Here is a 10,374-nt window from a genome sequence, read left to right on the forward strand (position 1 = left end):
CTGTCAGAACAGTTCCAAAACTGTCATGTAATATTCAGACCTGCATGATGACACGGTTGCCCCAAAAAAAAAACTGCTGTAAAGTGACCCTTTTTGACTTGGAACAGTCCTTCTACTGCAATTATACAGTATAGGATTGGAAGCCAACAAAAGCCCCTTGTTTGAACAGGGATTTTGAGGGATTTTGTCACAATTTTAGAAATGCATGGGTTCCAATGTAGAATGAGAAGAGCATTAGCTTCCCCCCAAACAGTAATACACTGGAGCAGGTGCAAAGCCCCAAATTTTAGAGTACTGCTGTGCTCTAGAATGGCATTTTTTACAACATTTTGTAGACTGCCTGCATTTACTGCATGTGTGGGTAACACCCCGGACTAATGCATCTGTTTCTGTCAACGAATAAGCATACACACTGCAAGTGACAATGCATACACCACATCAAGATGGCATAGACTTCTGCTCAAGTAATAGGCATGCACACTGCAAATCTGTCAATGCATACGCTGTGTAACCCTTCACTGGCCAAGTGAATAACACCTGTCTCAACACTGGCTCATATGCCAATGGCAAAGTACAATGTTGTCCCGTGGACAACGAATAAACAGAAAAGAATTTCTCCTCAATGTATGAGCCCAGTGAGACTCAAAGATCCTCCTCGATGTGCGGGAAAGCACAAAAAATAAAAAATCTGCTGTCGAAGTGCAAGAAAAGAACAGCATGTGTGCCCTTGCACAGGATGCACCCGTACCCTGCGTACCTTTGCACGGTACCCTGACTGTGCTGCTGTTCGTGGCGATGTGGCCGACGTATGTAGGCCTTTGGCCGAAAGTGGTCAGCTGCGGGGCTGCAGCTGACCTTGATCGGCTGTAGCTCGCCCACCTGCAGCTCTTACGCTGCAGCTAGCTCTTGATGCTGCGCCTTGCAGCTTCGTTCGCCCACGCCTTCACCGCCGCTTCTCCGCCTTGCACACGCTCGCCCGGAGAGCTCGTAGAACCCCTGTCAGCCGGCTTGGCCCTGGATGCGCAAGTGTCGAAATCGGAAGAGCGATGTGGTAGCCGAGTGTCAGCACTTGGCCGACGAAGGTGTCGGCCTTGTGGCCGACTGCTGTCGGCAGCGAGCTGCAGCAGATCGCCTCGCGCCCGCGCCTCCTCGCCCGCCTTCCTGCCGTCGCTCGCGCGCGCGCCTCGCCCGCCTCTCACGCACAGCCTGCTCGCACCTTCTCGCGCAGCAGCTGAGTGCAGCTGCTTGATAATCTTCGTGCAGACTTTGCTGCCAGCCGTCGTTTGGAGGCCTGCGTCGAAGGCTGAGAGATGGCGACCGTTCTCACGCAGAGAATCCCGCGACGAAGCTAGTCCCAGCCACTTGGCTGAGGGAGATGGCGCGGTGAAAAGCCCGTGAGGATGAAGGATGATCAGAGGGGGGGAGAGCCCGTTGGCTCTGATACCAGTTGATAGTTTGGTGGGAGAGAGTAGGGAGTGACTCACTGTAGACACACACTTGTGGGGATAATCACAATGAGTGAGTGGTACCTCCCCAAGCACACACTTTTTTATATTATGGATAAGGTAGTACCCTTAAGTACAGCTAAGTACAAATGTGTACTTAGCGTACTTAAGTGTCCTACACTAAAGTACAACATAAAGTACTGTTTACATAGGGTGGCCAGTGCCTTTACCCCAACAGTGAAGCACATAACAATGGCCAAAAGTATATGGGAGCATTTGGCGTCCATGTGTAACCGAACCTCTCCCATGAAGAGGGTCTCACTGGAGGTCCAAATGAGGTTGTTGGATCCCAAGAAATCTTCATCGATGCAGGAACACATCAAGTTACAGGAACTTCAGCAGGAGATCCTCCAAGTAGGGAAGCAGATTTCATCAGCGGACATGGCCATTACTCTACTCTCCCAATTATCCTCTCAGTACGGGGGCCTTCTATTCATCCTTTGATCACTAGTGGTAGGGTGAATGAGTTGACCTAGGAGGAATTGATCCCCATGGTGCTTGATCTCTAGTAGCACGAGGCAGGCGCTACCAGCAGGCCTTCTGAATCCAAATGGAGGATTGCTTGCTTGTTTGTGGCAGCCGGACTTGCCAATCAAGTGCACCGAGCAAGGAGTCATTTATCGAGGCAGGCTTTCAGGCAAGACCGTGAGCCACAAGGAGTTGTTCCCATTGACTCAAATGGCAGTTTGTTACCCGTTTCTATTTTGTTTGGATGTTATGACCTGGCAGATCCAAAGGGGGTCTCCTAGTGTTCTACTGCAACTATTGTCTGACGTTGCTGGAGACCCGGATGGGTCAGTAGATTGGCACTGTGGGAACCCAGACACAATTGATTGATCCTTGTGAGTTGTTATATGCCCGTTGCCATTGGAGCACTAAAGTTCATCGATCTGGCGATAGTGTACCAGTTTGGACTTGGAAGGGGGCTTCAAAGGGGACTATCTAGCTTTCCGATACAGGTGCCCACACAAGGAAGCAAACCTTGCACTAGGAGGCAGTATCAGTTGGATTATTGTTCCAGGATCCTCTGTTGGAGTCATGTACCAGTACCATTAATTGGATTGTTATACTAGATGACCCAATGTACCATTATCAGACCAGAGGAGTGTACCTAGCACTAGTGGCCTCGGAGCAACAGTTCTAGGTTTCCAATGATCGTGCTGAGGCAGTTCATGCCACAAGGGGGCTTCTTTGACAGTACCTGTGGCGGTCTTCAGCAGTGGAGCATCACACGACGGATTCCTCCAGTTGTTCCAAGGGCACACTCAGCTCCTTGGCGTCTCTGTTCCATCCAAGAGCTGAGAGGGGGTGTTGGAGGTCGGCATCTCCTGATGTCACCTTGGAGAGAGAGGCCTTGATTGTGGGTGTGCCCGCCCAGTGAGTGAGGCTAGGGTCAAGAGTGAGGGCCTCTGTTGTGGGTGTGGCCGCCCTCGTGACAGTAGGTTAGTCTGGCTTTCTAGTGCCTCATGTGTTGCCACGTAGGCCACGGAGGTCCCCAAGAGGGGTGCATGGCTATAAGGGTAGGTATGCCTCAGTCTACTCCTCTTAGGCACCTCTTATGGACCTCTTGTCTGGCTTATGATGTTGGAAAGGTCACCTCCCCATTTGTGAGGCAGTCAATCAAGCGAGCGATGTGGAGCGAGCAGGATCAATCAAGCGAGCGATGTGGAGCGAGCGATGTGGAGCGAGCAGGACCAAATAAGCGAGCGAGAAAAGGCGAGCAAAGTAGAAATGGTTGGGCTACCAACACATAATCTCATTGTATGTATATACTCATCATTAATAAAGATTTATAGTGCTTCCTCAACATAAAACATGATTATAACATAATCTTGCAAGTGCACATTAGTAATAGTGTTCTATATTCTATGAGATGAGCTTATTGGCTATCAACAACAGGTACTACATAGTTGAAGTGCATCACTTGAGAAAAATATAACCTCACTATATGTATGTACTGATCATTAATAAAGCTTTATAGTATCGCCATAATTTTAAAGATGATTATAACATAAGCTTGTAAGTCTACCTTAGTGATAGTGTTATTTATTCTCATGAGATAACCTTGTATAGAAATGCCTTGGCTACCAACAAGTAGTATATAGTTGAAGTGCATCATTCAATAAAAACTTCAACATTGAACATGATCATAACATGTTATTGAAAGTCTACCTTGGTAAAAGTGTTCTATATATTTTCATCAGAAGAACTTGCATAGAAAACCTTTAATTGTTTTTGTCCCAATATATAGATATAGTTTTAACATGCTCCTATTACGAGTGGCCTTACTCTAGATCTGGTACAAAAAACTGGCCAAAATTCCATTAAATTCACATTTTGATGCATGAAGTTTTACTAAATGGTGCAAAAGTTCATGATAATCATCTAAATCATGCCTTGCCATTCATTTTGATATGTAACATGACCCCATTGGTATTTGTAAATCAAAAGATACAGGATATCGAAATTCTCATCTTTTGGGCTAAAAGAGGCACCCTTGGAACATTTGATCAGCATTAAGAGCTCTGCCTAGCTCTTCAGTTTTTATCCCTAATCTCAGGGCTAAATCTTCATATATGAAATTGTCTGTAGACCCTGGATCAAATAGGATTAATGCTTGCTAATCTCTTATCTTTCCCCATGATAACAAAAGCTCTTTTTCCTTTGGGCCGATGGTGGGAGCAGTCCCAGATGTTTTGGGGAGTACCTCAGACCCAAAGGAAAAAGAGCTTTTGCTATCATGGGGAAAGATAAGAGATCAGCAAGCATTAATCCTATTTGATCCAGGGTCTACAGACAATTTCATTTCTGAAGATTTAGCCCTGAGATTAGAGATAAAAACTGTAGAGCTAGGCAGAGCTCTTGATGCTGATCAAATGTTCCAGGGAATCCAGTGCAAGTTGCATCCTAAAATCTCATCTTTTGGGCCAAAAACAGGCAGCGCGTTAACGCGCTCCCTCTTTTGGCCCAAAAGATGAGAATTTCGATGTCCTGTATCTTTTGATTTACAAATACCAATGGGGTCATGTTACATATCAAAACGAATGGCAAGGCATGATTTAGATGATTATCATGAACTTTTGCACCATTTAGTAAAACTTCATGCATCAAATTGTAAATTTAATAAACAATTAGCTGATTTCTTGCATCGGATCTAGAGGAAAGTTTACCTAATTGGGACCATGTCAATATGTTGTCTATTTTGGCTTCTACCATTAATTTATATAAGAAAAGATTGATTTATTTTGAAATTTAATTCGTTTAAAGAAAGGGATATACTTACTCTTTAGATTTTGTTGGATTGGTAGGATGTAAGAGTGATTCATTAGGGAGGGTTTTTTGGCAAATAGAAAAACATGGGTTTTGTTCCAAGAGTGAATAGAGTTTTAAAACCCAAGCATTTGCACATGCATGTAATGTGGACTATTCCATTCAAGAAGTCCTATGAAACTTTTGACTTGTGTGGAAGATTTCATTCATGATCTCGCTTATGTTGGTGGAGAGAGAGAACTTGATTATGGAGGATTACAAAAAATTGAATGAGTAAAAGTGAGCGAAGATAGGGTGCGTCTTTACTAATGACGCCTTGGCAATGTCATAGGTCCAACTCTCTCATGGACTTTGAAGACACTTAGACAGTTGATAAAATAAGGATTTGTCAAATCTATTATTGTTTTATTTTGATTGTTTTTTTTGGCTCGCTCACTTTTTCTTGCTTGCTTTTTTTGGTTCGCTCACTTTTCCTTGCTCGCTTTTTGGTAATCCTCCCCATTTGTAAGCCCCGAAATGAGGAGAGCATGGGAAAGGTAGACCAAGGCCTGAAGAGGTTGCCACATGGGCAGCACATGGGCTGCCATGTGGGTAGCACATAGACAAAACATAGGCTGCCACATGGGCAGCACACAAGGCTGCCATGTGGGCAGCACAAAGCCATGGAACCCAGGTGCCAAGGAAGGGCCTGGCAGAAGCAACAAATGGCGCAAGCTGCAGTACAGCAGGTGGCAGGGCAGCACAAGAGCCTAGCAGAGGCGCAAAAGATGGCGGGACAGGCAAGGACTTGTACAAACAGGTACAGCCTCTATACGGCAGCATGGCGGGTGTCTACAAGCAGGGACACGACCTGCAAGCAGAGCTGGCACATGGAGCAGCATAGCAGGAGCAGAGGCGAACCTTGTGGGCACGATTGCGACCTGCAGCAGGCCCTGGAAGAGCGCGCCCCGCACTGGAAGGGGCCAGCAAAGGGCCCTAATGGGGCTGGTTGGGCTGAGCCAACCAGGTGGGTTGGGCCAGCCAACCAGGTCAGACCAGTCGGTCCAGTTAGGGCTGGCTGGTCGGTCCATTTGAAAGGGCCTTGTGCCCTATTAAAGGAGAGGCCCATTGGCCTCATAACACATCTTCTTGCAGCAGCCTTTGAGGTGCAGAAAGGAGCAGCACCAGCAGCAACAGTTGGGCCTCATCTTGGAGGTGAACTTGGCCGGAGACCTACAGCCTTAACTCACTCCTTGGCAGCACACCTAGGCTGGTTTGCAGACAGCAAGGTGGAAGGGGTCTAGACGAAGAGTCTACATACGCTCAAAAAAGGGGTTTTATCCGCCTCTCTTGCTCATATATAGGTGTAAAGACCACTTGCCCACTCTATGCCAACACCTACAACAAACAAATGCTAGGTAGGATACCAAACTCAAGCTCTATTTTCTGACCAAATGCTCATACAGGCATCAGTCGCTCCTATAGGTTGAGCTCTCCCAGCTGCACGCACTTATGCTCTCCTACAGCCTGTAGGTATGTGTCTGAGGGGGGGGGGGGGGTTTCCTAACACTTCCGGAAGTATTACTGGAGGCCTAGGGCCACTGGTGCGAGAAGCGAGTAAGACATGCCATAAGTGTCACTGATGGTACGTAGGCGAGTGCTTGTCGATGGTGTCAACTATGTGCAAGCGGTAGATGGTGTCAACTATGTGCAAGCGGTACAAGTGCTGAAGTGATGTGAGCAAGAAGAAGACCAAAGCGGAACAACATCATGAAAGCCAACCCTCAACATGAACGGCAAAGAACTTCAACCACATGACACAGGTCCGTTGTACCAGGTGAAGGGAGAGGAGGGGAGGAGAACACAACGGAAAGAGATTTTAAAGTAGCGAGCAGAGATGGGGAGTAGCATAACTCATTAGAAAGCAAGATGACTGATACACCCAGAAGATACACACGAGGCGAGCTCTTGACTCTAGCCTCTCACTCCTTCACTCACGCCTCTCGCCCCCCCAGAATGTCCCTCCCCCTTTCCCCTTTCCCCCTCTTCACCTTCTCCTCCTCTACTCCACCCCCCCGCTGCCAATCTCCTCTCCTTCTTCCTATTGGATGTCTTCTTGCACCCTTAGCCATCCTTAGCCATTCCACCGTTTGTGGGCCGCTCTGTCCTTGATGGCTTCCGCAACACTCCAGCCTGTTTTGGGTCAGTGAATCCCGTGCTCCATGTGTTCTCCTGTCTATTCCATGCGCTCCTGACACTAGTTGGTTGCGAGGGTTGGTGCACCACCTATACCTCTTAACTGTTGGACTGCTTCCCATGTGCACCAACAGGTGTATCCCGTGTACCATTGCGCCAGTACTTCCCTCTAATCGACTTTGACCATGGTGAGTCGAGGTTGAGGTTTGGCACTCTTCAGTCATGTATTGCTTCCGTCATACCCAAGTCATGTCCATGTCAAGTCATGTCCAAGTCTGTTCTTCCAGAGTGACCAAGATGTAAACATATGTGAACACGCTGCGACTAGGTATGACCAAGGTCTAACAACTTGGCATGTTGCTGAGGTGACCATGACGTGACCCAGGTGTGACTCTTGGTGGGTCGCCATAAACTTTGAGTACAACAGTATGTACCAGGTGTTGCCCAATATGGTAATGATTGCTCCAAACCGAACTGATGAATGCTCTGCTAAGGAGGCCTTTTTATAGATTGAAAGCCCTCCAATCTGACCCACCAAGGCATATACTGATCTAACCGACCAGATCCAACAAACTTGCAATCGACCTGACTACAAAATGGGCCTCTCCAATCTGTGCATAACTGCTATTGTTGGCCACCTCTACCACATGGCAGTCTGTCACTTGCCAGATCCTGCTGCAGGACTGTTGACTGGCAGTGTTGCACCTGACCCTGCAAACTGTACCTGCTGCTGTACTGTCAACCAGTGCATGGAGTACTATACCGGTCCATACCTGCTGCTCCAGTCACCATACCTCCTGCAGTAACTACTGTTCCATTATGCTGTCCTAAACCTACGAAGGATGTTCTTTTGCTGCCCACGTGCTGTCTCTCCCAATCCCTCTGGTTCCTCATGTGGGGGCTAACAGGTGGGGCATTGACCCAATTTATTCAACAGTAATGTCTTGTAGAAGCACAATTGCACCCCATACATAAGAGACTCAGACAGCCACCATCAACAACACATGATAAACGAGTCCATCCTGAAGGTCAAGCTGAATATGTGCCCTTCAACCTCAATGACAAGAAAATACAACGCAAACCAAATGGGCTGTAAAACACTGATGTGGACAAAAGTAGAAATCCCAAACCAACTCATAAATGCTCGCTATCATAACTAAAGAGTTGGGTAAAGAAAACACATCGCTTAGCAGCATTTTCTGGTTTGCATATGGCATGCATGATACCTTGAGTATGATTAAGAGTGACATACATGAGGATACATCGGACGTTGTCTATTGGCCTTGTATTGAGTTTGCTTGCTGCTCCATCAGTTGTTTGTAAAAGCCTCTGCTGCTGATCTTTACACAGACACCATCAGCAGGAGCGTCAAGGCCAGCAAGAAGCAAGGAAAATAGTTTGATATTTGCAATGAAGGAGCATTGACCAGATATCAGAAGACCAAACCTGCACACAATTTCGTGCTGCCCAGACCAGCGTACCTATGTCAGGAGACGCTCACCAAATCGGGATGGCATATAATTGTTTACAAAGCAACAATAGTCAAAGCGTCGCTAGACTGTGTGATAATACCTTGCAAGAGAAAAACGCGCTATGCAAATTGAGAACTTTATTTAAAAAATTAGCGATAAGCGAAGCTTCTCGAATTTAATTAGCTAAGGTTAGTATGTGAATTAGTTCGTCGATTAATGACGCGGCAAAGGCACACGTTCTACCCAAGAAATTCTGACTGCGTCTGAGTGGTATTTTAATCCTAGTGGTCCACGCATTTGCAGGCTCTGGAAGGGGACTTGTTGGGTGAGGTCTTTCCGAGAAGGAAAGTGCCCGGCCAATGGCTCACGGCAGCCGGCCTCGTTGATCAAGGAAGATGACTTATAGGGGGAGGCCTTTCTCGAAATGAAAGTGCCCGGCCAATGGCCAAGCGATCGGCCGCTCGCCATTGACCAGGGAGGCATTGGAATTTTAAAATTTTGACTTGTGAAAGTTGAGGTACTTGCTGTGGGCCAAGTCACATAATTTGTTCACCTCAAAGGGCCAACCATATTCCTATCCTAAAAATGGCTTGATAGGACGGCTAAAATCTGATCTCAACCGACCTAGGACCTTTACGGTCCTTGCAAGAAGAGCGGTTTTGAGGATGCCTCTACGAAAGGCAATCAGACATTTGACGAAAGGCAATTGCATGCCTAACGGATGCAAACGAACTACAAAGCTAGGCAAGGGTCAGGAGGAATAGAAATACTTTTGGGAATCCAATCTACTCGTAATTCCGATAGATCCTAAATACCATGATTCCGACCTTCACAAAATGCAATCGGAACCACACATGTGCCTAACCTATCTAATGGGACAAAAAACAGAGGCAGTCACGAGCAGGCTATCATTCGTTGGCGAGAGGGAAAGGAAGTGCCTAGAACCTAGTGAGTTACCGGAGACCACAAGCCATATTTGTAGAGGGTCGAAGGAAGGGGTTATTTTAATTGTGGGCTCTGATTTAAGCAATAAGTGGCCGCATCAGATGGCGGAGATTAAATCTCTGCCAACCTCAAACCTTTGCATGAAGGGAGACTTGAATATGTCAAATAAGGAAGAAAAGGGCGACGTGAAGGGAGATGCCAAAAAAACATGAGTCGAGTATTCTTTTAGTCCCTCTGGTTATTCAATGTAAGTTGAGGCAAAGAGGATTGTGTGTGTATGTAGATTATGTAAAGCCGTGAGTAGGTAAAGAGACAAGGCAAGAGAGATAAGGCACTTGATTGATGGAGTCAGGGGCTAACAAACATACTAAGAGGGTTGACATATTGAGAGGGAACAACTGAGAGGGCTAACAAAGAGACATGGAACTAGAGAGGGAGAGTCGAAGAGGAGGGTCGTAGGGGGGAAGAGAGAGAATATGTTTATAATTTCTTTTAATATTTTCCCCCTCTCTCTTGTTGTTGTGTCCCCCTTCAAATCTGATTTATTTTTGTATTACCCCCCAAATATGTATTTGTATGTCCCCATGCAGATTTCTATCTATGTATGTCTCCATGAACTGAAATTAGCATACTCTAACATGAAGATTTTTTATATATAACCCCATGAAATGATAGCAAGACTAGCTTTCTTTTTAAAAGCATTTGATGGAAGATTATATAAATTTACTCCATGATTTTTTTACTTATAACAGTGTCCAAATAGCAAGGGGCACGACTCAAAAACTAATCTCAGCAATCGAAGGTTTTTGAGCTTAGTGTCACAACTCACAATAGGAGTAGCAAGGGCAAACATAGATTTAAGTGTCCTTCTTGTGTTCAACAGTTTTTGCACTTGTTGTGTCTTGTTGGTCTTTACTAAAAGAGACCTGCGGGGTACATTATTTCATCTTCATTTGCAAATGGTGTGCCACATTGCTACAAGAAGTATTCTAGGATAAAAAGCGTCT

At 46.1% G+C, this 10,374-nt stretch overlaps 1 protein-coding gene across 10 annotated transcripts in view; it reads right to left on the bottom strand.

Annotated features, from left to right (window-relative positions):
* Nucleotides 1–8,568, bottom strand: part of LOC147883301 (uncharacterized) — a 47,122-nt gene extending 38,554 nt beyond the window's left edge. For 2 of the 10 annotated variants that reach the window (XM_087400048.1, XM_087400039.1), the window contains exons 1-2: nucleotides 8,432–8,558; nucleotides 8,203–8,290 (exon numbers count right to left, since the gene is read on the bottom strand). The gene's annotated coding sequence lies outside the window, so the exon portion shown is untranslated. Of the gene's footprint in view, nucleotides 1–8,202; nucleotides 8,311–8,396 lie in introns of all 10 variants that reach the window. The other 8 variants (XM_087400043.1, XM_087400049.1, XM_087400045.1 and 5 more) reach the window with 8 other exon arrangements.
* Nucleotides 8,569–10,374: the final 1,806 nt, after the last annotated feature.

Source organism: Dipteris shenzhenensis, chromosome 28, assembly GCF_047967505.1.
Source record: "Dipteris shenzhenensis isolate YYH24624 ecotype China chromosome 28, Dip_SZ_1.0, whole genome shotgun sequence".
Taxonomy (NCBI): domain Eukaryota; kingdom Viridiplantae; phylum Streptophyta; class Polypodiopsida; order Gleicheniales; family Dipteridaceae; genus Dipteris; species Dipteris shenzhenensis.